Source organism: Zonotrichia leucophrys, unplaced genomic scaffold (genome assembly GCF_028769735.1).
Source record: "Zonotrichia leucophrys gambelii isolate GWCS_2022_RI unplaced genomic scaffold, RI_Zleu_2.0 Scaffold_41_468701, whole genome shotgun sequence".
NCBI classification, from domain to species: Eukaryota; Metazoa; Chordata; class Aves; order Passeriformes; family Passerellidae; genus Zonotrichia; species Zonotrichia leucophrys.
In genome coordinates this window covers 212,923-238,735 of record NW_026992246.1, presented here as the reverse complement: position 1 = coordinate 238,735, position 25,813 = coordinate 212,923, and the positions used below count along the sequence as shown (strand labels likewise).

Below are 25,813 nucleotides of genomic sequence, written 5' to 3'. Positions count from 1 at the left end.
TGGAGGGTTTAATCCAGAGTTTTATTCCAGGGTCACAGATCTCTGAATCTTGTAACAGCTCCACAGAATAACCGACCACATGGCCTCAATGTCCATTTAAGCCCACAGGGAGGGGAGAGGGAAAGGATAGGTGAGCCACTGACCAGGTGGGAGGGGGAGGGTCTCAGGGGACAATGACACATAGACAGGCCAATGACCCCAGGACTGAGAAGCATCTTTTGAACTTCTGCCAATCACATGACGCCCTGGCTGGAATGTTACGCTTGACGGACAGCACCTAGCAAGGGAGCAAGGGGGAGGGGAAAGGAGAGGTTGGCACACCTGGGGGACTGGGAAGTCTAAAACAGGAAATTGCAACACATTGCAACATCTCCCCTTAGTTTTGTTTAAAAAGAAGAGGACTGGGTTTGTGATGCAGAGTGCTCACCAAACTATGGTTGGTGAATCGGTTCTTCCTCTACAGGAGGGTCAGTGTTTTCCACTGAGGCTTCCATGTCATCCATTGGAGCACTAAGGGCTTCCAAATGGTAAACTTAAGGAGGGGGAGATGAGCTTAAAATTAACTTGAGAACCATGCGTTTGATTAGTCCAAAAACAATGCTAACAATTACAACAAGAACTAATATAAACAGTACTAAAAACACAGTTTTCAGAATAGATCCCAACCAGCCCGAGAGTCCTCAGCCTTTGAACAGTCCACTCAGCCAGTCGTCAGTTTCTCTCTTGGTGTTGCTCACCATGGTTTTCATCTTGTCGATTGTGGCATGGATATTCTCTGCTTTTGATGACAGGTTGAGGCAGCAGAGATCTTCAAATTCTTCACAGCAATGGTTGTGCAGAAGGAGCAGATAGTCTGTGGCTGCCCTATTTGGAATGGTGGCTTGCCTGGTAATTTCCTCATCCGATAAGAGGTCACTCAGAGCAGTAGAAGTGAGATTTGCCTGTTTTGCAACCCAACATTCCAATCGGCCTAATTCTCCCATGCTTTTTGCTGCCGAGATCCACGGCAGAAGGACTGTAATTGCGGTGGCCTTAAGTCTGGACCAGTGAACAATTTCTGAATTACAGTCAGGGTCTAATTGCCTTAGGTCTCTTTTTTGGATAGCCAATGTATTAGGTTTGTTCGATTTGGGGTTAACAGGCTCAGCTTGCCAAAGGTACGTGGACCTCTGAGCAAACGATGAGGGAGACCTGCCCATGCTCTGTCTCCACATATTAAAAACACACCTCTTGGGAGTTCACGAGGCTTGTAATCACCACCTGATGAGTGCATGACTAGGACTGAATTTTCACACCAGTTTTTGTCTGTTTAGTGTGAGTTGCTAGGGTCAGGATAAGTGTTTTGTTTAGCTTCATTATATGCTAACTGGGAATTGAATTTAAAGTGGACTCAAAAGGTTGCATTCATGGAGCCTAAGAGATGGAACTCTTGTGGTGCCCTTTTTGGCACTGGTAACTTTCTCGCCACTCCTGCCAAAACAGTAAAGGATTGTCAGCAGGATAGTGGCCAGGAGAAGGTGCGAGTAGGTTCACTTCATGTAAAGCACTCCACATTTCATTTGGGAACTCTGAGGATTTAAAAGGAACTCCCACCAGGCAAGTTGACAGGGGGTCAGAGGCTGTCGCTGCGGAGAGACAAATGTGATCTTGTCCAAGGGCTGAGGGACTATCCAGGAGATCGCTGGAGAAATGATAGCAAGTAGGATGAGGAGCAGCCTTGGTCTCATGGTGTCTCGAGACTGCACACGAACAGAGGGATCTAAACCGATAAAAGGAAACTTAAGACAAACATATATTACGAACTATTTCAGATAGGAGGCTTAAATGGAATTTCCTCCAGAGAACGCGTGCGGCGTTTCCTTCTCCAGGCAGCATTAGCAAACTGGGGTGCTTCTGTAGATTTCTCTGAGACCTTGGGAACATAAGGCTTTACCCATTTGGAAGGAACCCACTTTAAACCAGAGGGGGTGAACACACAGGCATATCCACGTCCCCAAGTAACCAATTTGTAAGGTCCCACCGTTTTCCAAGTCTCAGGGTCCTTTACTAAAACCGGAGGCTTTTCCTTCATCAACATATGACTGCTCCCCCCAAAGTGGCGTAGAATGGGCGGATTCAGGCTGTCAAAAGAACAGGTCAGAAAATTGGTTGTGAACAGCGCCCTGGACAACCGGATGTGGGAAGGTTCCACCTTCAGAACCTGATGTTGCCTGTCCAGGACTCTTTTGATATCACGGTGAGCCCTTTCTACTATGGCTTGACCTGTAGGGGAGTAGGGGATGCCAGTTTTGTGCTCTACTCCCCATTGTTGCAGGAAGCTCCCGAATTCCTTGGATTTATAAGCAGGCCCATTATCAGTTTTCAGCTCCTTGGGGATGCCCATGAAAGAAAAAGCCTGTAAGAGGTGCTTAATGGCATCGGTAGATGATTCTCCTGTGTGGGCAAAGGCATAGACTGCTCCAGAAAAGGTATCTACACTAACGTGAGCATATTTCTGCCGTCCAAAAGCCTGTATGTGTGTAACATCTGTTTGCCACAGTTCACAACTGTTCAGTCCCCTTGGGTTTGCTCTCGTACTCACTGTAGGGAGTGCATGTTGTTGGCAATTTGGGCAAGTGGCCACAATCGCTTTGGCCTGTTCTCGAGTGATGTTAAACTGACGAACCAGGCCAGGTGCATTTTGGTGGAAAAGCTGGTGGCTGATTTTTGCCTGTTCAAAAACATTTGGGAGAGTGGCCATCACTGCAGGTGCAGCAAGAGCATCTGCCCTTCTGTTGCCTTCAGCGATAAACCCTGGCAAGTCAGTGTGTGACCTGACGTGCATCACATAAAATGGTTGCTCTTGGTGGGTGACTAACTGTACAAGTTTTGAGAGCAATTCGAAAAGTGTGATGTTAGACACCTCTTGCAGTATTGCTTGATCTGCCCTGGATACTACTCCTGCCACATATGCAGAATCCATAATCAGATTGAATGGTTCTGAGAACTTTTCAAAAGCCCTAACAACCGCAGCCAATTCAGCAACTTGAGGTGAATCTTCCACCTCAGCAATGTCCGTCTCCCACTGCTGGGTTTGAGGATCATTCCAAGACATAATGGACTTGTGGGACTTCCCAGACCCATCTGTAAAAACAGTCAGAGCCTTTTTTAAAGGTCTCCTACTTAGAGCACTTCTCAATTTCAGAGTGAATTGAACATCTTGTTCGAACATTTTGTGGGCAGGCCTCTGGACAGAAATTTGTCCTGAGTAGGAATCCAGAGCAAACTGCAACACTTCATTTTCTCGGAACAATTGTTCCAACATTTGCATAGTATTTTGGCCCGATCTTAACTCAAATGGAATGTGAATGCACTCAGAGTCACATCCTGCTAACTCCCTGATCCGGGTCCTTGCTTTCCAGATCAGTTCTGCTACCAGCTCTTGAGGCTTTGTCATTCTCTTGAACCTTTTGTGACTGAGGAAAACCCATTCTATGATCAAGAGAGGGTCCCCCTGGTCCTGGCCCTTTTGTGGTGTATCCTTTGCCTTAGGTGTTTGTTTTCCCTCCCACTGGAAAATATTTCCATGGAGGTGTGGCAACTTACCTAAGATGATAAATTTGAATGGCAGGTCAAGCTAACATCGGTGGGCCTGTCTTGTGGACATTGCAATTTGAACCTTTTCTAGAGCTTTCCGTGCCTCTGGGGTAATGGACCTAGGAGCACCTGGGTCCTCTCCCCTTTTCGATCAATTAAAAAGAGGGGCAAGGTCTTCGTTACTCAGACCTAGCCATGGCCATACCCAATTTAAAGACCCACACAACTTGTGGACATCCGCAAGGGTCTTGATCTTTGGATTGATTTCTAGTTTTTGAGGAACAATGGTCCTGTTTCCAATTTCTAAGCCCAAATATTTCCAAGGTGGCATCTTTTGAATTTTCTTTTCCTGGAGCTCGAACCCTGCAACAATCAATGCATTGATCATTAGGTCAAGCACATGTGTAAGTAAATCATCTTTGGGGGCACACACAAGGATATCATCCATATAATGATAGATGATGGCCTTTTCTGCAGCTGCATGCACTGGGGAAAGCAGGGAAGAGACATACCACACTGGCAGATAGCTGGAGATACCTTCAGGCCCTGAGGAAGAACGGTCCAATGGTCCCTTTTCATAGGGACTTCCATGTTGATGGAAGGGACCGAGAATGCAGAACGCGGTGCATCGTCAGGGTGCAAGGGGATTTGGAAAAAACGGTCTTTTATATCAATAACAGCCAATTTCCAATCCTGGGGAAGCATAGTTGGGGATGGCATACCAGGTTGGGGAGAACCCATATCTTCAATTACATTATTAATTTGTCGGAGGTCGTGGAGGAGCCACCATCTCTTTTTGTCAGCCTTTTGGATGACAAACACTGGAGAGTTCCACGGGGATGTGGTCTCCACAATGTGACCCTTTTTTAGTTGCTCTTCCACTAGTTCCTCAAGCACCTTATTTTTTGTTTACTGAGTGGCCATTGTTTCACCTCAACTGGTTTGTCTGTTTTCCACTTCAGTTTTTGGGTGGGGCACTGTTCAATGACTGCTGTGCAAAAATGCTGTGGAGAGTCTGGAATATCAATTGTGACACCCCACTGGGCCATTAAATCTCTCCCTAACAATGGTTCCGAATAATCTAACACAAATGGACAGATATTTGCCAATTGTCCGTTTGGTCCCTCAATTTGGATGATGCTCTTAGATTGTCTCGCCAATTGCAGACCTTCTACACCTTGAACGTGACTGGCAACGTCTTGCAAAGGCCAATGTGCTGGCCAGTCTTGTACTGGGATCACTGTGCAGTCTGCACCCGTGTCTACAAGCATCTCAATGCGTTTGGACTCCCCACCCCCACTGACATTACACCAGATTTTGGGTTTGTCCTTCCCAATAACTTGGACCTGGGCGACTGTGGGCCCTTGTTTTTCAGTACTTTCCGGTAAAGACGGCACAGGGATAGCTTGGGCAACAATTTGTCCCTTGGGAAGAAACAGGGGTGGGTGGAAACAGTGCAGGCCGAGAACGAATTGCTCCGGATCTGATGTTGTCATTCCTGGAGCAATTTCGATCTCTTGTGGTGTGTGTTTGGTGTCCCCAATGACGATGTACTTACAACGAATTCGGTTCCAAGTACCCTTCTGTTCTGGATTGACGGAGCCAAAATGCCAGTCAGTGTCTTTCAGGTGGAGTGACTGTCAGCTGCAACCTGTAAGGCTCATTGACAGAAGATGTGGTTAACAGGGGTTCACCTAAATCATAACAAAGGTTATTTTGTTTCACTTGCAACAATGGACCAGCAGTCATGGTCTTTGAAGCATCTGCTTCACTTACACAAATATTAACATTACTGTGTGCTTGGTTTATTTTGCTTCCCTTATTCCCTTGGCCTGCTCTTTTTGTGTCTGCATGCTTGGCAGGCCAGTGCTCCCCTTTCAGTTTTTTTGTTGTTGTTGACCCCTCAGGGAGTGCTTGCAGTTCTCCTCCCCTGCTATTTCTAAATTCATCAAATTGTTTTTTCAGGGGGCTCTGGCTACTCCAGTGCCCAAGGTTATTGCAAAGCAGGCATGGCTTTGTGGGATCAACCATTGCTGGTCTTCGCTGCTGCTCAGGGTACTGCTGTGCTGAGGGAATGGGCGTAGGGCTGGAAAACGGCGACACGCTGAGGTAGTCTTGGCAGCAGCCTTGGTCTGGTGTCTTCAGCAACACTCATCAGAGGCACTTTCCTGTTATAGACTAGAAGCATATTTTTTACTGGGGGGGGGTTCTAGGGGAAGATTCAAAATTGCCGCTCGACACTGCTCATTTGCATTTGTAAATGCCATTTCCTCTAAAACCTCTTCCCTTGCATTCTCTTTTTAAACTTGTATTTCAATAGCTCTAGTTAAACCTTTGTACAAATTTCAAAAAAGCCTCTGATGGTAGCTGCTTGATCTTACTATAAGGCTCAAAAGGCCCCTCAGGTTGGAGGGAAAAGAATGCTTTTTCAGCTGCCTCTTTGACTTTCTCCAGTGTTTCTACAGGAATTACTGTTTTGTGAAGATATAGCCAAAAACTCCACAACTTTGTGAAAGTTGTAAAGCCAGTATGTTTATTACAGCGCTGGACGCATGTGGGAATCGTTCCCCTAAAATGACATGCGTATTTCTGGGAACTTCAGGTCCCTTTTTATCCTCCTCTCAAATACATATGCATACAATTTCACAATAGGTTTATACATATTCATTTTTACAAATTTCGTTTGACATTTGCTGCTAGTTCTTCTTTATCAGAAAGAATTCCTGGGTCAGGTTGACTTGCTCTCACAGCAGTCTCTGTCTCTCTTTATCACTTTCTGTGTCTTCCCCCCCTCCCTTATCTCTGTCCTTCACTGAATCCCTGAGCCTAGGCAGCCTAGGCCTTGCAGTCAGGCTACATAGCTATGTTTCAAACTACAGACTTAACTCAAAGATGTACATTTCACCTAAATCAAAATGGATTTCTACTCTGAAAAATTTTCCACTTTCCCTCATTCCCCCCTTTCCTAAAAAGGAGGAAGTAAATTCTTTTAATTCATACAAATTCTTATGACAATAAGTATACTTTAGTGCTTTGCCATTTACGTTTGATAAGCAAGTTAACACTGTTAGGCGCTGTAGTATTCTCCAATTCCAAATTAGCAATATAATGGATAATCCTAAACTTATTCTAACTAATATTAACAAAAATACAATGGAATGACACAACTTAATAAAGATTCCATTTGGAGTTGGTGATCACCTAAAGATCACATCCCACCAGTGGTGATCTGCATTTTGTTTTATTCTCTGTAGAATTCTGGTTATTTCTTTTGTATCATGTTGGACAGTAATTAAGGTTTTCTTTCCACTTTCTTGGATTTCCTTCCAGACCCCCAGTAGGTCTTGGTGCTTAATTAATTGTTTCACTAATGTAAGGTCCATTCTAATAGGAGTAGGTGATAGTCTGTGGTACATTGTGTAATTGGTTTTAATCAACTGGTGGGATGTCACTCGGGCTAAGCAGGAAAACCCACACCTGATAATCTTAACAAATTACAAATACAAAAATTAAAATTATTTCTGCTTGACAAAATAACATCATTGTTATCAATCTTTATAGCAGCACAAGCAGATCTCAGGCACACACAACTTTTACCAGTATATACGAGCACAGTTCTCTGGTCAGTGGCTAGATGAATTTTGAAGTGGCAAATACTCTGTTCAGTGTCTAGACACACATCCTGGGCATTAACAGTATTGCTTTCACAAATGAATTCTAGCTGTTCTCTAGTAATGCAGGATTCTAAGTTTACTGTTTGCTACTTTTCATTCACTTTTCGTGCCCACATTCTATGTTCTGAAGGGTAGAGCACTGTTTTTTCATTATTTAATTCTAGTGCAATGATGGGATGGATAACATAAACAGTGGCATTACGTATGGTAAGCAGAAAGGCAGTGGTCACATTAGAAGCAGGATCACAGGTGAAATTTACCATAGTCTACCAGGATTGAAACTTCCTTTCAAAATCAATTGCATTATCCCAGACAATTTTCTGATTTTCAGCTGGAAAATTACCTTCACCCCTTTCTCGTAGATCAGAGCTGCTGTTGCCTGCATCCATAACTGTGCTTGTATAAAACTGAAAACTAAAGACACATTATCTTGAACTGTACTAAATGCTTCTACCATTAACTTGTGGTCTTGGTCCCCGGTCTTTCTCACTTTGGCAGTACTTTTGAAATCTGCCACTGGCTAGTTCCTAATGCTAATAGAGATGACTGTAAAGGCTGCTTCAATTTTGTTAGGCCACTTGCTGCAGTGGCCAGTTTATTCATCAGTATTTCTGAATCAATTACATTTAAAACTCCTAATCCTGTCCCTAATATCCCAGTTAGATCCTTTCTTATTCTGCTCCTGAGGTATACCTGTTTTTGTAACTATGTTGTTCAGCCCTCAAAGGATGTTCTTAAGAAAGAGGAGCAGGCTGGTTGGATTTTGGAGATGTTAATTTGCGTTAGCAACTCAACACATTTAGAGAGACCATTCTGGATTGAACAATAGTTGTTGTTTACTCACATTCTTTACTACTTAGGGACCTATTTCATGCACTTCAGGTTCAAGTTTGGGTTGAGTCTGAACTATTTGAGTCTCAGTGTGGGTTGTATAAGGTCCTGCTGTTGTAGAAAGTGCAGTGTCTACTTTGAATTAAAATGAGAGTCTGATAGCATCTTGAGTACAAAGGCAAGTCACTTCTACGGGCTGTATCAAGGTGAAATTACACCAACAGTCTGATTCACTTAGGCTATCACAAACTTCCTGGTGTTTGTATACACCAGGAGAGGTGGAGACACTAATTGCATGTGGTCTCTCATAAGCTGTCCTATTGGCCACTCGGTACTCTTCTTTGATTTCTTCTCCTCTGATCCCTTGAAGTGTCCACAGTTCCTGTTCGTGCCATTCTTGTTCCTCATATACCTGATTCCCGTGGATTACTACAGTGGATAGGTTTAAATCCTTTATCTCAGAAGGTTTTCCCATGGATCCAGTATACTGATTAAACGCCTGGGACCAAGGCCATTCAGCATCGCTTTGGATAGAGGTACTCTCTAGTTCTAAAACTTCAGTTATAATTACATACAAAACAATTCTGTAAATCAAAGTATGAACTACCCCCGACCGCAATATACTCATTTTGCCTGAGTAAGTTTTAGTTCATTGTCTCCTGATGTCAATCTCCAAGGGACTTCTGGGGCCTTCTTCACTTGAGAGTGATGGATCCAGGCATTCTGCTCCTTGATCTTGATTGCAGTGAAAGTGGTGAGAAGTACTTGCAGTGGTCCCTCCCACTGTGGTTCCAAAGTCTTTTCTGCAAGAGGCTTAACATATACATAATCTGCAGGCTGTATGTTATGTACTGGTCTGTCTAGCTCTCTGCTCCAAGTTCCAGCCACGTGTTTCTCAATTTCTCTGAGCTGTTTGCTTAAAGCCACCATGTAGGTGGCCAGTGTTACCTCTCCAATGTGGGTGGACATTCCCTTTTGTATTCCATATGGTCTTCCATAAAGCCTTTCAAAAGGACTCAGCTTTCCTTTAGCCCAAGGTTTAGTTCGAATTTGCAATAGTGCTAGTGGAAGAGCTTGGGGCCAGGGTAGATTAATTTCCTGCCCCAGTCTTACAATCTGCTGCTTAATCAAATGATTTATTTTCTCTACCTGGCTGCTTGATTGGGGACGGTATGGAGTGTGAAGTTCCAAATCTATGCCCAGGTGGCTACCAATCTGTTGCACTACTTTGGAAATGAAATGTGATCCTCTATCTGAGGATATTGTGGCTGCAACTCCGAACCGTGGTATTATTTTTTGTAATAATACCCTGGTCACCTCTCGAGCTTTGACAGTTCTGGTGGGGAATGCTTCTGGCCACCCTAAAAACATATCTGTCAATTCCAATAAATACCGATACCCCCCTCTCCTTGGGAGTTCTGAAAAGTCAATTTGCCACTGCTATCCAGGCCCATGGCTTCTCTCAATCTGACCGAGTTTTGGCCTGGGGGTATTTTTGGGGTTAGTCTGGAGGCAAGGATCACACTGTCAGTTTACCTGAGTAATAGCGGCATATAAATTCCTGACGACAATTCTTTCAATCAGATGTGTGTTCTAGAAAGCCTGTGGGAACTACTACTTCAAAGTCAACACCTCATTTCGATGCACTCTGTATCACTGGCAGCCTTGGTCATTTTGGGAAAGGAGCAACACTTTATAAAAGCTTTTAAGTAGTTAGGCCCCAGTGTGTTTTCTAGTGCTCCTTCTTCACTAGTGACCATGAAAATGGGAAGGGATTACCTGCTCTCTTTCAATGGTAGCCCACCCCTTGTGGTTGCATGTCTCTTTTGATTAGTATTATTGTATTCTGGCTTACCTTCAAGGAAAATCTGTCCATAATTACCTCACCTTTTGCTGCTTTCTTTGCCTCTCCATCTGCCAGCTCATTTCCTTCCTCCAATTCTGAGCTCACTCTCTGGTGTGCCTTAATATGCCTTTTCAGGTGGCTGAACTGCTTCCAGCAGCCAGATTTTCTCTTCTTTAGCAGTCCCCTCTCCTTCCAGATGGCTCCATGTGCATGCACGACTCTGAATGCATACTTCGAGTCTGTATAGATGTTTATTTTGTTTTCCTTTTGCTGTTTCTAAGGCATGGGTCAATGCATTTATCTCGGCCATCTGTGCAGAGGTACTTTTTCGTAAGGGTCCAGACTCTATTTCCTCTCTGCAGGTAGTCACTGTGTACTTAGCATGTCGCTTTCCACTGGCAATGTAGCTACTCCTGTCAGTGAACTAGGTCTCTGCATCGTCCAGAGGAGTGTTTTTCAAGTCTGGCTAGCTGGAGTAAGTAGCTTCAGTGATCTCTAGGCAATCGTGGTGTACTGCTTCTCCTTGATTCCACTGAGAAAAGAAGCTGGGTTGACAATCTTAGTCACCACTACCTTTACATCATCTTGCTCTACCATGACGGCCTGGTATTTCAGGAACATCTGTGGTGAGAACCAGTGGCTGCCCTTTACTGCCAGTACTGCGGACACTGTGTGGGACACTAGCACAGTCATTTTCGTCCCAGGGTGTCGCTATAGGACACGAAAGAACACAAGCACACCACCGCTCTCAAGGTGAAGGAAAAAAGGAAAGTTTATTTTCTGACTCCAATATTTATAGTTTTACAAAAGTGACAGCGGATTGGAGGGTGACAGTGACACCTCTCCAATGACACTGGTCAAACCAACAGTCCATCAACTCTCTCCTCCTCCATAAAGGAATGCAAAACATTGAGTTATTTACAGAAAGTGTGTGAGAAAGTTCACTACAAGAATGTCAGCATCAGAAGGCTTAGAAAATCTTAAAAAACCAGGGTGACATCTCACCCTTTTCCGTTTAAAGAAGAAAAAGAGAAAAGAAAATGAACAATGTGAAAAAGAAAACATGAACAATGTTCAGTGTCCACTTGTGGAGGAATCATCGGAGTGATCACTCTCATCATCTGCATCCGAGTCATCACTCAATGATTCACCCGCTTGATGCCGTTCAGGTTGGTCACGGTCTCCATCTTGCTCGTCAGCTGAATTCTGCCTCTGCAGTCGCAGGTCAGGGCGAACACATTTCAAAGGTACCCAGCATACCCCAGTATCTGTGGATACACAAGCATACCCGCGCCCTGAAGCGATAAGGTCATAGGGACCTTCCCACTGTTTTGTGACTAAATTCTGCACCCGAACCTTCGCCCGAGGCTGATGTGCCTCATCCGCAGCCTGCAGTGAGAGATGGTGATTCAAAATGACAGGATTATTTGAGTTCTGCGGCACTGTGAGATGATTGATTGTGCACAAAGCTTTTGCCAACCGACTCTGCGGGGTTTCACCCTGCATTCCCTTTTTTTTGTTTTTGAAGAACCCGCTTCAGAGTACCATGAGCGCGTTCTACAATAGCTTGACCAGTCGGAGAATGAGGGATACCAAACTTGTGCGAGACACCCCACAACTGCAGGAACTGCTGCACCTTTTGCAATGCGTAAGCAGGACCTCTGTCGGTTTTCACAGCAGAAGGTATGCCCAGAATGGCAAAGGCCTGCCTCCAGTGGGCGAGGACATCATGGGCCTTCTCCCCAGTGAGCCAAAGCCCACATCGCAGAGGAGAACGTGTCCACAGTGACATGCACATACTTGAACCAGCCAAACTCGGCAATCTGGGTGACATCGGTCTGCCAAAGCTCCAAGGCCCTAAGGCCTCTGGTGTTTACCCCTGCTGGCAAAGGCGGAGCAAGTGCATGGCAGTCATCACATGACTCAACAACGTCACAAGCCTCAGTTGGTGTCAGCTGAAACCGCTTCTGCAGGGTTTGTGCGTTTTGGTGGAAAAACCCATGCGATGCCTTGGCCTGCACAAGTGTATCAGGCTGAGGCGCTACCCACACTAGGTTAGCCAACTTGTCAGCCCTCGTGTTACCTTCCACTATAAAGCCTGGCAAATTGGTGTGACTCCTCACATGCAGAACATAGAATGGATGAACCCGGGCCTGAATGGCACACCATAAGGTTTTCAGTAAATGAAACAAGGCAGGATTACTGCCCTCCTTCAAAACCGAATGACCCAACCGCTGTGCGATATCAGCCACATAGGCGGAATCTGTGACCAAGTTGAAAGGTTCCTGGGAAAATTTCTCAAATGGTATGACAGCAGACCTCAGTTCAACCAATTGGGCTGACCCATCCTCATGGCCTTCCAGAATCTTCCACACAGATCCGTCCCTCCAGGTAACAATGGCCTTTCCTGTTCTCCCTGAACCGTCAGTGAAGACGGTGGGTCCTTGCACGGGTTCCTGGCCATTCTTGGGCTGCAAAGAGATTTCTGTGAATTTTGCCATATGCAGTAGCCTATGGCTGGGCAGATGATAAATGACCTGCCCTGAAAAGTTTTCCAGAGCACTCTGCAGGGACACACTGTTTGCAAAGCTCCAGTCAAAATCCTCCCGTTGCACCGGGAGTATGATCTTTGCAGAATTTGCACCCATCAATAGCAAACACCGTTGCCGGCATTTGATTATCAAGAGAGCAATCAGCTCAAACGATGCAGTTGCCGTTCTCTGCCGCTGATGGAGCAGGAAAACCCATTCCAGAACGTGCAAGGAATCAGACCATTTGTCACTCCATTGGCCAATGCTGCCTGTGGGATACGAATCTGGAGTGGTGATGAACACAGTGACATCAACAGAGGGATCAATGTGATAAACTTGGCACGCCGAAACAGCCTGCTGAACCACCTCCAACGCCTTATGCGCCTCAGGGGTGAGTGTGCGAGGTGACTTTAGATCAGTCTCATTTCAACAAACCATACAGAGGAGACAGCTGTGTGTCGGTTAGTCCCAAGTACGGACGTAACCAAGTGATGACACCTACCAATTTCTGAGCATCATTCAGTGTCTTCACAGAATGCACAAATTGCACCTCCTGGTGACGGATTGTGCGTTCCAGAATTTTGACCTCCAAGTACTTCCAAGGTGGTTGTTGTTGAACCTTTTCTGGAGCCACCTGCAGTCCATGAGCATGCAAAGCATCGAGCAACCGAGGCTGAATCCTCAGCAGCTCATCCTGGGTGGACACGGCCACCAAAATGTCGTCCATATAATGATACAGATGCGCATCAGGAAACTGCTTGCGAACTCCAGACAAGGCACGGGCCACATACCACTGGCATACGGCAGGGGAATTGCGCATGCCCTGAGGCAATGTCCTCCATCGATATCTCTGTGCAGGCTCAGCCTCGTTAATCGCTGGCACCGAAAAGGCAAACTTCGGTCTGTCATCGCTATGCAAAGGAATTGTAAAGAAACAGTCCTTCAGATCCACAATGAGGACCGGCCAGTCTGTGGGAAGCATGGTAGGTGACGGCATGCCCGCCTGCAATGTTCCCATGCTTTCCATCACGGCATTGACCTTTCGGAGGTCTTGCAACAACCTCCATTTCCCAGATTTCTTTTTGATACAGAAGACAGGAGTGTTCCGGGGACTGGTGGAAGGCTCCAGATGACCCTGGTCCAACTGCTCCTGCACCAGATTCCGAAGGGTGTCCAATTTATCTTGAGGGAGGGGCCACTGCTTCTCCCAGACAGGTTTGTCCACCAGCCACCATACAGGAGGCGTAGGACACTCTGCGCCCTTCACTGCAGTGGCCCCCATCAAAAATCCGTCCCGATGCGCACCCCCCAGACAGACAGAACATCCCTCCCCCAGAGGTTGGCAGGAGTAGAAGTAGAAGTAACATGAGGCCTGTCCCTCTGGGTTTGTGACCAGCACAAGCCGCTGGCTCACGTAGCATTGTGCCGTTCCTCCCAGGCCTGCGACAGACGTCCCCACCGGATCCAAGGGCCACTCTGGGGGCCAGGTGGCAAGGGAGAGAACTGTGACATCAGCACCGCTGTCGAGAAGCCCGCGGAGGTGGATTTCCAATGGTATCGCACCAGGAACGGACAGGGTACACAGCATCTCGGGACAGTCCTTGGTCAGGACAGCAGTCCAGTGAACTTGAGGTGGCCCACTGGATCCAAAACCACCAGCTCCATGCGACCGTTCAGCTGTCCTGTGAACAGAGGACTTAAAAGGCACAAGTTGAGCAAGTCGCGTTCCTTTCGGGATTGTGACGGGGGGGTGGGTGTGGAGACCATGGCACAAATCCGCCCTGTGAAATCTGCATCAATGAGGCCCAGGTGCACAATGATGCCCTGAAGGGTGGTACTAGATCTCCCCATAAGGAGAGCACTCATGCCCTCACCCAAGGGACCAAAGGCATCCAGGGGAACCTTGCGTATCTCAGAAGATACTAAGACAACTGTTCCTGCGGTGCAGGCATCCACACCTGCTGCTCCGCGGGTGCTGGCTGCAAGCCGGCAAAGGAGACCTCCATCGGCTCTGGGGTCTGGAGAGAAGCTTGTGTCTGGGCACGCCCCTCCTGCGTGCTCTGCTTGACGTTTCCCGAGCCTGGTAAGCCTGGCCATTAACATGAACAGTTGCCTTGCAAACATTGGACATGTGATTCAGCCTACCACACCGACCGCACAAGAACATGGGGAATTTGACCTTCTGCACTTTCTTCCCCCACTTCTTGCCAGCCTGCGCATTCCCCTGCTGTGGCCGCTTGCCCTGCGGTGCCGCCCAAACTGGCTGCACAGCGGCAGCCACAGCAGCCAACTTCCGACCCGGGGATGTCGCAGACATTTTTTCATAGAAATCCTTTCTTTGGGACTTGTTCATTTTCTGGGAAGGTGAGGCCCCAGAAAGAGAATGTAAACAATGATTATCAGCTGCTGTGGAATGCAATAGGATGCACCTGGGATTGGTTCATGTTCCATGTGTACAATTAAGGGCTAATCACAGGGCAAGCTCTCTGGAACACAGGGACAGAGAACTCTCTTGTTTTTAGATTCCTTCTATTCTGATCTTAGCTTAGCAGCTCTATGCAAGCTCTCTCTTTATTCTTTTTAGTATAGTTATAATGTATTATATATTATATATCAATAAATCAAGCCTTCTGATCAAGGAACAAGATTCTCGTCCTTCTCTCACCCAGTGACCTCATAAGGTCACTGTAATACGGGGAGACGATGTCCGCACAGGCCTCCGCTATCTCGGAGATAGTAGGAACACCAGGCAGAGCCACTATGACCTTCCTACAAGCAGCATTGCAATTACACCTGACAAGGTTTGCAATTGTAACCCTCCTTGCCAGAGGATCAGGCACCTGCCTCTCCATAGACGCAATCAGCCTTGCTGCAAATGCCATGGAAGGCTCATCACCCCCCTGGACAATGGTCGAAAACGGCTGCTTCGGAGCAGCCATTTCCAGGGTCTGAACAAACGCTGCCATGCCCACCATGTGGCACTGGTCAAGCACAAGGGGATCGAATCCAATCTGCCCCTGAACATTGTCATAAAGCCCTGTTCCCATCAGCATGTCAGCGACAACCCCACGCCTGGGGTCCTGCGGCCCCAGCGCAGCATTCCATCTCACCGCTTGGGCTGCCAAACGAGCCCACTTGGTCTCAAAAACACCAAATTGCACAGGGTCAAAAAGAGAATGTGCCACACAATGGAGATGGTGAGGTGTCAGCATGTCCTTAGCAATCCTCCAGAGAGTCTGCATAACCTCAGCAGACCCCAAACCATGCTGAGCAACTGCTTCATGGAGTTCTTTCTCCAGCTTATATGAAAGGGGGTCATGGGTGTTATGAGCAACGCCCCTGAGCAAAGGGAAAGCCTGGGGACCCCCTGGCAAAGCCACCGCACCTGCTGTGTCCCAATCCTTGGGACCCACGGGGGCAAGAGAGGACGAGTGACTGGGAGCCAGGTCAACACCACTCATTGCTGCACCCCCTGCAGCACCGGCAGAGCCAAAGGAGTCCGCTCCGCGACCCTGCAGATGCCACGAGGAGACAGGCTCATTCATCTCGTTGGCCTTGGTTTTGGTCTCTCGCCACAAACGCTCGGGGTGCCTCGGACGCACAGTCACCTGGCGCGCAGGAAGCGTCCAATGATTTGGCGAGAAAGCGCCATGGCCCCGGGCACCCACCGGCCTCCCACTGGCTGTGTCAGCAGTTGCGCTAAAGGTAAACACCTCAGCACCCTGCTGCGCTGCAGCTCCGGAAGGGGGCGCCTCAGTGGACGCAGGTGCTGGCACGGCCTGCAAATCCGGCGCGGGCCGGGACGAGACCGGCGTGGGGCCCCCGACACAGGGGAGGGGCAGGATGCCGAGAGAGACGCAGCCCACGGAGCCACATCACTGCAGGGTGGCACAAGGGAGCCCGGCAAGCCCCCTATGAGAGCCCACCCCAAGCCGCAAGACTCCACAGCAGGCACCGCCCCCACCGAGCAGAGAGGGGCGGGCTGCCCGCCCACCGGAGCGGCCCGGATGGAACACCGACTGACGCCCCGCCCCCGGCTGCTTTCACCGACTGCGCATGCCTAGCAGGCTGCGCAGGCCCAGAGACGGGCAGAGTCGCCCCCTGCGCTGAGGAGCCCGACTTGGGGGCAGGCGAGCCCGCCCCTGCTGCGCTCAGGGGGAACGTGACAGACACACCGCAGTTCGGACACAGAGTCGTCACCGGATCATACTCAAGCCGAGGCAGAGGCTGACCCTCAAAGGCCGGGAAGGCACTAAGAGAGGGTAACCCGTCCCCTGCCCCCGCCATCCGGGCGGGGCGGGGCGAGGACAGCCTGCCGAATCCACAGAGCCCCCAGAAACCCATGGGGCTCCGCCCCCTGGACACGGGACCGGCTGGCTGCAAGCCCAATCCACCCTGGGAGAACAATTGCCATTCCCCAGCACACCGTCCTGGGGTGGGGAGGGGGACACCCCATCAGACAGAAACTCAAACTCCCCCTCATCCACATCTGAGAAAGAAGGGCTTCCCTGGGAACTCCGAGGGCTACAAGAACCAGACCCCTGCCAAACCTCCTCACATCTTTTCCACTGCACCAGCAGCTATGCCACATCTACCGTGCAGTCATCCAACAGGGCCTCCATGAGGCGGACCCCCACGAGAGACCACTCCTCCCTGGAGAATGCCTTCGTAGGGACCGAAAAGAACCCTCACTCTGGGGCCCACAGAAACAATCTCTCAAAATCACTCCAGGAAACAGGAATCTGTTTCCACTCCAGGACCCCCCTCCAGAGATCCAAAACAAGGGACTCGTCCTCGAAAGCCACAGAGGTTGCCATCACCCCAAGAACAGCAGGCAAAGCACCAAAGGGGGGCAGAGACCTCACCAAAATCCGCAGTCCGTGTCTCAGCCTGGGCTGTAATACACTCGGCGGTCACCAGATGTCACTATAGGACACGAAAGAACACAAGCACACACCGCTGTTCTCAAGGTGAAGGAAAAAAGGAAAGCTTATTTTCTGACTCCAATATTTATAGTTTTACAAAAGTGACAGAGGATTGGAGGGTGACAGTGATACCTCTCCAATGACACTGGTCAAACCAACACTCCATCAACTCTCTCCTCCTCCATAAAGGAATGCAAAGCAATGAGTTATTTACAGAAAGTGTGTGAGAAAGTTCACTACAAGAATGTCAGCATCAGAAGGCTTAGAAAATCTTAAAAAACCAGGGTGACACTAGGGTAAATTTGCGTGCCTCTTGAATATTCAGCATGACTGCTGCTACAGCTCTGAGGCAACCTGGCCATCCCTTTGCTGTTGCATCTAGTTGCTTAGAGAAGTAAGCAACTGCTCTCCGGTATAGACCCAAGTCCTGAGCCAGTAGTCCCAGGGCAATTCCTTGTCTTTCATGGGAAAATAGAAAGAATGGTTTACTTACATCTGGAAGTCTCAAAGCTGGAGCTGACATGAGGGCACTCTTTAGCTGGTGAAAGGCCCGTGTGGCTTCTTTGTCCACTGGAGATCTCTGTTTCCATTAGCAATAAGAGCATAGAGGGGTCGGACGATCAGTCTATAATTATAAACTCACAGCTGGCGCTATATTGCCATGCCTAAGAAAGTTTGGAGTTCCTTCGTTGTCTGGGGTTTTGGGGTATGGCATATGCCTTCCCTGCCCTAAAGTCCATTGGCCAGCACTCACTTCGTACCCCAGGTAGATTACTTTCTCTTTCACTACCTGTGCCTTTTTCTTTGATACTCTGTATCCTTGGAGTCCTAGGAAATTTGAAAGGCTTACCATCTAGGCCACACATGCTTCTTTTGTCTGAGTGGCTACTAGATGATCATCCATGTGCTGCAACAGCTTCTCTTCTTGTGGAGCTTTTCAGGACTCTGGGTCTTTGCAAGTTGTTCTCTAATCAGAGTGGGGGAATTTTTTAAGTCTTCATGCACATGGACCATGTGAGCTGTGTTTTGCACTGCTTCTAGGGCTTTCTCATTTGAATGCAAAAATTTTCTGGCTGGCTTCATGGATAGGGAGGCAAAAGAAGGCATCTCTCAGGTCCAAAACAGTAAACCAGGTTAACTCAGGTGTTAAACAAGTTAGTAAAGTGTATGGATTTGCTAACACAGGATATAAATTCTTTGTTGTCTTATTGACAGCCCTCAATCCAGGACTATCAATTATTGAGCTGATTTCTTCCCTATCTTCTTTTGAGGGGGTACTGCTCAATTCTCACTGGTTGTATTACTTAAGCTTGATTACTATGGGGGGGCATTTTTCACCCTCCCTGGTACAGCAGAAGCCCATACCCCCGAAAATACTTATTTACCTATTCTAATATCTCTTTACTAATGTCTTTCTTAATTTCAGTGTCTGTTAATGTTAAGCCTAACATCTTTATATCATTTGCCCCCAGAGTAACCTTTCTCATTTGAGAATGTTTAGCGAATTGAGCGAATTGTACAAAAGCTTCTAAGTACACATAGTACACATGTTACTTTAAAGGTTTGCAAAAGTATGGCTTCTCAGACTGGCTAGTTGTTTCCCACACTACAACATAAACATTCTCCACAGGTACTAAAGTTTTATTTAAAACTGAATATATGGCCCCTGTATGAACTAAAATTCCACCCCTTTCTTTCTTTTGATCTCACTGCCTCTTGCAGAGGGGTTTCTTACCTCCTAGTTCTGGATGAAATTGAACTGCCAGGAGGGGGATGGGTGCAAATGGGTATGCCTTTGGAGCCTGAGTCCTCTTCCCTTTTGGGGAGGTCATCCTTATCCTTCCTCCCTTACCTTAGGAGGAGCTTTTAACAAATCATATGTACTCATTTTGTGAACTGTAATCGCTTTGTGTTTCAGCATGATAATCTTTGTCTGACTTCATGCATTGCTATCTTATGCTGCATGCTGAACAACATGTTTGATTTGCCTTCTCTTTGCCTTGTTTTCCTTTTCAAGGGTCAAGACCAGTGGATCTGACAGCGATCTGATCCCACAGTCCCTTTGCCATTCTTGGTGATTTTTTAAAACAAAAAACATATCAGCATGCAAAACCTCATCCCATTTACCTTCCCATCTTAAAAACAGCATTAACTGCAATTAGGTGTTATACATCTTTTTATTTTCTGAGCTGCCCCTACTGGCAGCCTTCTCCCAGTGAGTACCTCCCAAAAGGGGCTCGTTCAGGAACCTCTTTGCTCTGGTCAGTTCTCATTATCTCCTTCTCCTTATGCTATCTTGTTTCTCCCCAAGCCTCACAGTGTCTTTTCTCAGTTTTTCCTCACACACAGATCTCCAGGTGGCAGATATCAGATGTGATTCTCCCCACACAAGCTTTAAGATCTCAGGTTCTGAATCAGCTTGATCAGGAACCTTTAATTTACACTTAAGACACAGAACAGCAATACCAGCTCCTCTCACAAACTCTGCATTGCACATAAGGTGCCAGCCTCTCAATGCACCAAAAACTCCCAGGAATTGCCTGCAGGCTATCCCATTTATCACTTCAGCGTTTATCACTTTACCTCTATGGCAGGTTGTTCTCAGTCCAAACTTACTATATTACCCACTGATGTCCCATAAACTCATTCATCTCTTCTATCTAAACTCTGTTTTACAAAATGTCAGTCTTTTCTAGTTTTCTTCTTGCACCATCTAATTAAAGCATTGTTTCCACTGACACTCACTTTACTGCCTTGCAAAAGGCTGTGCTTGTTATGGCAAAAACTCGGATATGCTGACAATCACAGACCCCCCCCCCCCATCTCAAATTCACTAGAGCCAGGGCTTGAATTGCTGTGTGGGGGAAATTCTTGGAATTCCTTTAATTCGCTTTTACCACAGTTAAACATAAATCACCATACCATAGTTCTTCTGTGTAAAATGCTACACTTGTTGCAAACAAAATCTTGAAATCTCCACAAACACCACTATACAATCCGAGAATCAAATTACCACAATGCGGTGGAAGAAAATCACCACACACACTAACTGGGAAAGGGCATATCTTTTCAAGTGCCCACTTTTCTCAACACAACATAGCATACAATAATTCAGCATTTACCCACATCAGCTTTCTCCTGACACAATCAAAATAACAGCACACAGTAAAATTCCAGAGAGCCTGCCTCAGCTGGCGCCTCAAGCCTCACCCAGCCGCTTCAAACACAGAGAGAACTCACCCCCCCCCCCCCCCGCACCATTGGTGAACTCACTTGTTCGCTCTCTCTTTCATACGCTACACACTTGCACAATTACAGAAACATTAACATTAACTACACAATGCAATATCCATACAATAATGTAGTGTCTGGACACCACACACACACACACAAGTTCACTTGACCCACCCCCAGGGGTGCTAGTGGTTCACCCTATCAAACAGTGAACTCCCGTCTCTAGTCCAGCTGTTCTATCAGCTGCATCCACAGGCCGAGCACTCAGACGTCTCTGAGTGACTTACTCAGCTGTCCTATCTTTACTCAGTTGTCCTATCTCTCTTTTCCTCCGGGAGCCTCTAAATACATACTATATCCTCCGCATGCCAGCAGGTCCTTGTCTGTCCATGCAGGAGGCAAGCCGAGACGAGCAGAGCCCCTCCAGGAAAATCCTGGGGCATGCCTTGGAGGTCCGTCTATCCCCTCTGCCCCTGCGGGGACAGAGAATTCCCATCTGGGGTGCCAAAATGTTTTGCGGAGATATAGCCAAAAACTCCACAACTTTGTGAAAGTGGTAAAGCCAGTATGTTTATTACAGTGCTGGACGCATGTGGGAATCGTTTCCCTAAAATGACATGCGTACTTCTGGGAACTTCAGGTCCCTTTTTCTCCTCCTCTCAAATACATATGCATACAATTTCACAATAGGTTTATACATATTCATTTTTACAAATTTCGTTTGACATTTGCTGCTAGTTCTTCTTTATCAGAAAGAATTCCTGGGTCAGGTTGACTTGCTCTCACAGCAGTCTCTGTCTCTCTTTATCACCTTCTGTCTTCCCGCCCCCCACCCCACCCCCCTTATCTCTGTCCTTCACTGAATCCCTGAGCCTAGGCAGCCTAGGCCTTGCAGTCAGGCTACATAGCTATGTTTCAAACTACAGACTTAACTCAAAGATGTACATTTCACCTAAATCAAAATGGATTTCTACTCTGGAAAATTTTCCACTTTGCCTCATTACGGTAGCTTAGATTGAGGGTAAAGACCATTGGCCCTCACCAGAGAGATGCTCAATGGTAATTGGCAAGCCATTGGTATCTTTCGCTGTGTTTGGATCAGCATGCAAGCCTGGGAGAGCTTCTTTTAGCAGTTGTTTCCATGCTAATTTCCGTAATTTGAATTCTGTAGAGGTCATGAGGCATGAGAAAAGCTGTTTTAAATCATGCGAGACTACTACAGTCCTACTCAGTTCAGAATTCAAAAGGCCATGGAAATATGGACTGTGTGGGCAATACTCCTTGTGTGATTTTCACACCTCTTTAATAAATTGTCGTCCAAAAGAGGTCCAATTAGCAGTTGGTGCTGCTTCCCCTTGTGCTGCAGGCTGATACGTAACAGGAGCGAATGACAAATTGGGACCCTGTATTGGGTCTGCAGTTTCCTGCCCTGTATCACTTGAATCGGAAGCATTTGGAGCACCAATACAGTTGTGGGGAGAAACAGTGGGTGTGCCTCCACCGTGGAGGCTCGGGGAGGGGGCGGGGACGCCTGGTGACGTCACATCGGCAGACGCCCCCTGGGAGGAGTAGAGGGGCGGAGCTGAGGGTACAGCAGGTAAGGGGGGGAGGGGAGGTGTCACAAGGAGCAGGAGGGGAGGGGGAAGGAATTTTGGGATACTTAGGGGGATCTTGGAAAGAAGACTACCAGGTATGGGAAGGTGCCACGTGGCATCCTCCATCTTGTGGAACCCCTAGGGACTGGGTGCCATTTTGGGGATCATTGCTCTCCAAAAAGCTAACACATGCTCTGGGTTTCAGAGCAGGGGACACAGGGGTTTTGGGAAAGGTTCCACGCAGTCTGGCCAGGACCTTGTGGACAAAGGAACTCAGGCATTTTAAAGTGCTCTGGGAGTCGACTTCCCAGGGCATTAGCAGAGTATGCTCTCTTTAAAACACCAAGTTTTGGGGTAAGAGGTTTAGAGCTGCGAGGGGGAGAGACCGGGAGAGCAGGGGTACATTGATTAATATTTGGCTTTTTCTCCAGTTCCCTTTGAGCAAGGCTGTTCGAACCTGTAAACTCCAGAAAAGGAATTTAACTGAAGATATATCCCCAGACTGTCCCAACGTTATCAATTCATTTCCTACTTTATCCCAAAATTTAATATTGTGGACTTCTTCAGGGGAAATTTATGGGAAGTGTAGAAAAAGCCACCGTATAAACTGTTTCAATTTTCCTTTAGAGAACTTTACATTTCCACTGACTAAAATTGCAGCAATATGATAATACACTCCTTTTTGTGCTGTGCTTAACTTTGAGCCCATTTTATATGTAAAAGGCACAATACAAAGTTCCGCGGACCAAAAACAAAGCCAAATCAACTACTGACTTCTAAAAAAACCCACAGATAAGAAGCGGTAACTGTTATAGGTTAGTTGCGGTGGGGAATTAATCACCGACTAACAAGTCCAAATAAAATGAAATTTATTAATTGATAGAGCAAGCGATAATAGGCAAAGTCAGCGCCCCAGGCGCGCTGGGCGACAGGAGAGTCCCCGCTCTACCACTGCCGCACACTTCTGATATTTCGTGTAGTTCTTATACAGTCCTGCTTCCGGGTTGATGTGTAGTACTCTGTGAAATAAACAGGGCCAGGAGACTTCTCCTTTTTAAGGCCTTTGTTAAAAGTGATCAGCTCCGGATTGGGCAGCTCGGCGGGGCTGCAGTCTCTCGTCGTCTCTCCCAGGGCAACTCAGAGGAGGAGGATATGCGCAGCTTTGTCCACTAGGGGCAGAGCTGGGGGATCAGGTCCTCGTGGGAGCCTTTAGGATGTGGTGATCCCATTCGATGTTCGTTTTCTCTGTTCCTTCCTGCCCGCTCCCGGTTTCGGGACGACTCCCGTGCTCAGGGCGAGAGGGGCTCCGAAGGTGTTCAGCATCTCTGCAGGCTCAGCACTCGGCTCCTCACGTCCAGACATCACTCCAGTCTCTCAACTCTTATTTGGCTCATTGTTTTTGGGGTTTTCTCCGTGCGTTTGGAGCCGTAGTCCCCCACAGCATGCTGGTCCTGGAGTCACTTTGCATAACCCCCCCCCCCCCCCCAGGTCTCTTCTCCTCACTGTTCGGGAAGGTCCCCACCCTTTACTGTCTCGGAGAAGGGCCATTACCTCGCCCCAGCCAGGGCTTTTACTAAAACAAAAACAATTATTAACAACAACGACCCGTAATTACCATAACACAAGCAGCAGCCCAGCAATAGTCGTAGCTTTTTTCTCACAGAAAAAAATCAACTGAATTTTTGTTCATGACACTCTGCGTATTCTTCTTTTTTGTCTAGGTGGTCATAGTCCACCTTCCGGAGGTCTGAATATGAAGGTTGGTATTTTCCTTTGTCTGATTGCTGGAATTTTAGGCTCAATCCGCTGAGTTCCTGGAATCTTAGGTTTACTGAGCAGATAAGCTAATACTGTGTTATCAATCATAGCAAGCCGATCACCCATATTAACAGTTTACTAAGCAGATAAACAAGTGTTTGTGAAACCCATTGTTTTTGGTTTCACCTTCCTTACCCTTTTAAGTCTGGAAATTTACTTAAGCAAACAAATTGAGGTGGTTCAACAGTCTTACTGGAATAACTTTGTCAGCTTTGATGAACAAACTTAAAGTTTTAACCCATTACAATAACGAGCAGACGTTAGCCTTTCACAGTGCAAGAGCTTACACTGCTTTTAAAATTGCCGCGGCAGCAGCATGGAATCGGAACCCGCCCTGCCGCTGCGAGGGAGAGACTAAGCCTCCCCTGCCGGCTCCATGTGGTGAAGCCGAAACTGGGGCCGTCCCGCACCGCGTCTAGAAAGCCGAGAAAGCACCTCCCGTGCACCGCGCTGCAAAAGCCACCCCCCCTCACCGAGAGAAAGCAGCCCCCCCCGCACCGAGAGAGAGCAGCCCGCCCCCCCCCCTGCGCCACGTGTAGAAAGGCCCCCGCACCGAGAGTTTCCCCCGGCCAAGAGAGCTAAGCACGCTGCGCTGCCGAGCCGGGGGGAGGGGCAGGGAGAGCTGCCCCGCTCCTCCACCGGCGCCGCGAATTTAGAAAGACAGCAAAGCCACGCCGCAGTGAGTTATGTCTAAAAGGGTATCACTCCCGCTCCGCAGGGCTGCGCAGCCTATACTGCAAGAGCAAAAAGGAACAGAACTCACAGCAGAGACTGTTTTTCAAGCTTCTACCCTCTCTAAGGAGCAGAAATACTCACCGAAATCGAAGCTGTTGCTGGCAATGTCAGGCAGGGTGTCTCTTCACCAGAACAGGACCCCACGGGCAGGAGGGGCTCCCCTATTCTCCCCTGGAAAATTTACTCGCCAGAAAGGAGCTGCACTTTCCAGAGGTGCTGAGCAGTCCGCGAAACTTCTTGTGGATTCGGTCCCAAAGTCTCTCTGGAGAGCTATGCAGCAAACGCTCTTCCAATGGGTGCTTAGCTGCCTAAAGTCTTTCCGAGGTTCTGAGATGACTTCTTGGGGCTGCAGATTCGATCAGCCGCACGGTTGGGTGCCAAATATTGGAATAAGATTCCAGTATTACCAGATGGAACGTGCCTTGGCTCGTCTGGCCCCTGCTGCTTGGACAGAGGTGGCAGCTGTGGTATTTCACCACAGAGATGCCTCTGGCTGGCTGGATGTTGCAGCTAGGCACTTGGAACAAGTCCAGGCTAATAAGAACTCAGTTTTACCTCTGGTGAAAGTCCTTAGGCTAGGTGAAGAGGAAAAGGAGACGGATTCTGTGGAGGGTTTAATCCAGAGTTTTATTCCAGGGTCACAGATCTCTGAATCTTGTAACAGCTCCACAGAATAACCGACCACATGGCCTCAATGTCCATTTAAGCCCACAGGGAGGGGAGAGGGAAAGGATAGGTGAGCCACTGACCAGGTGGGAGGGGGAGGGTCTCAGGGGACAATGACACATAGACAGGCCAATGACCCCAGGACTGAGAAGCATCTTTTGAACTTCTGCCAATCACATGACGCCCTGGCTGGAATGTTAAGCTTGACGGACAGCACCTAGCAAGGGAGCAAGGGGGAGGGGAAAGGAGAGGTTGGCACACCTGGGGGACTGGGAAGTCTAAAACAGGAAATTGCAACACACTGCAACAATAGTAAATCCTTATCAGAGGATGTGAAACAGCAGAATGGAGACACAAGAAGAAATAAAATATATTGACCTGA

The 25,813-nt window shown here is 47.7% G+C and overlaps 1 protein-coding gene across 1 annotated transcript in view; it reads left to right on the top strand.

Moving 5' to 3' along the window:
• Positions 1-25,813, top strand: part of LOC135460417 (arrestin domain-containing protein 3-like) — a 44,592-nt gene that overhangs the window by 4,567 nt on the left and 14,212 nt on the right. The window lies entirely within an intron of this gene.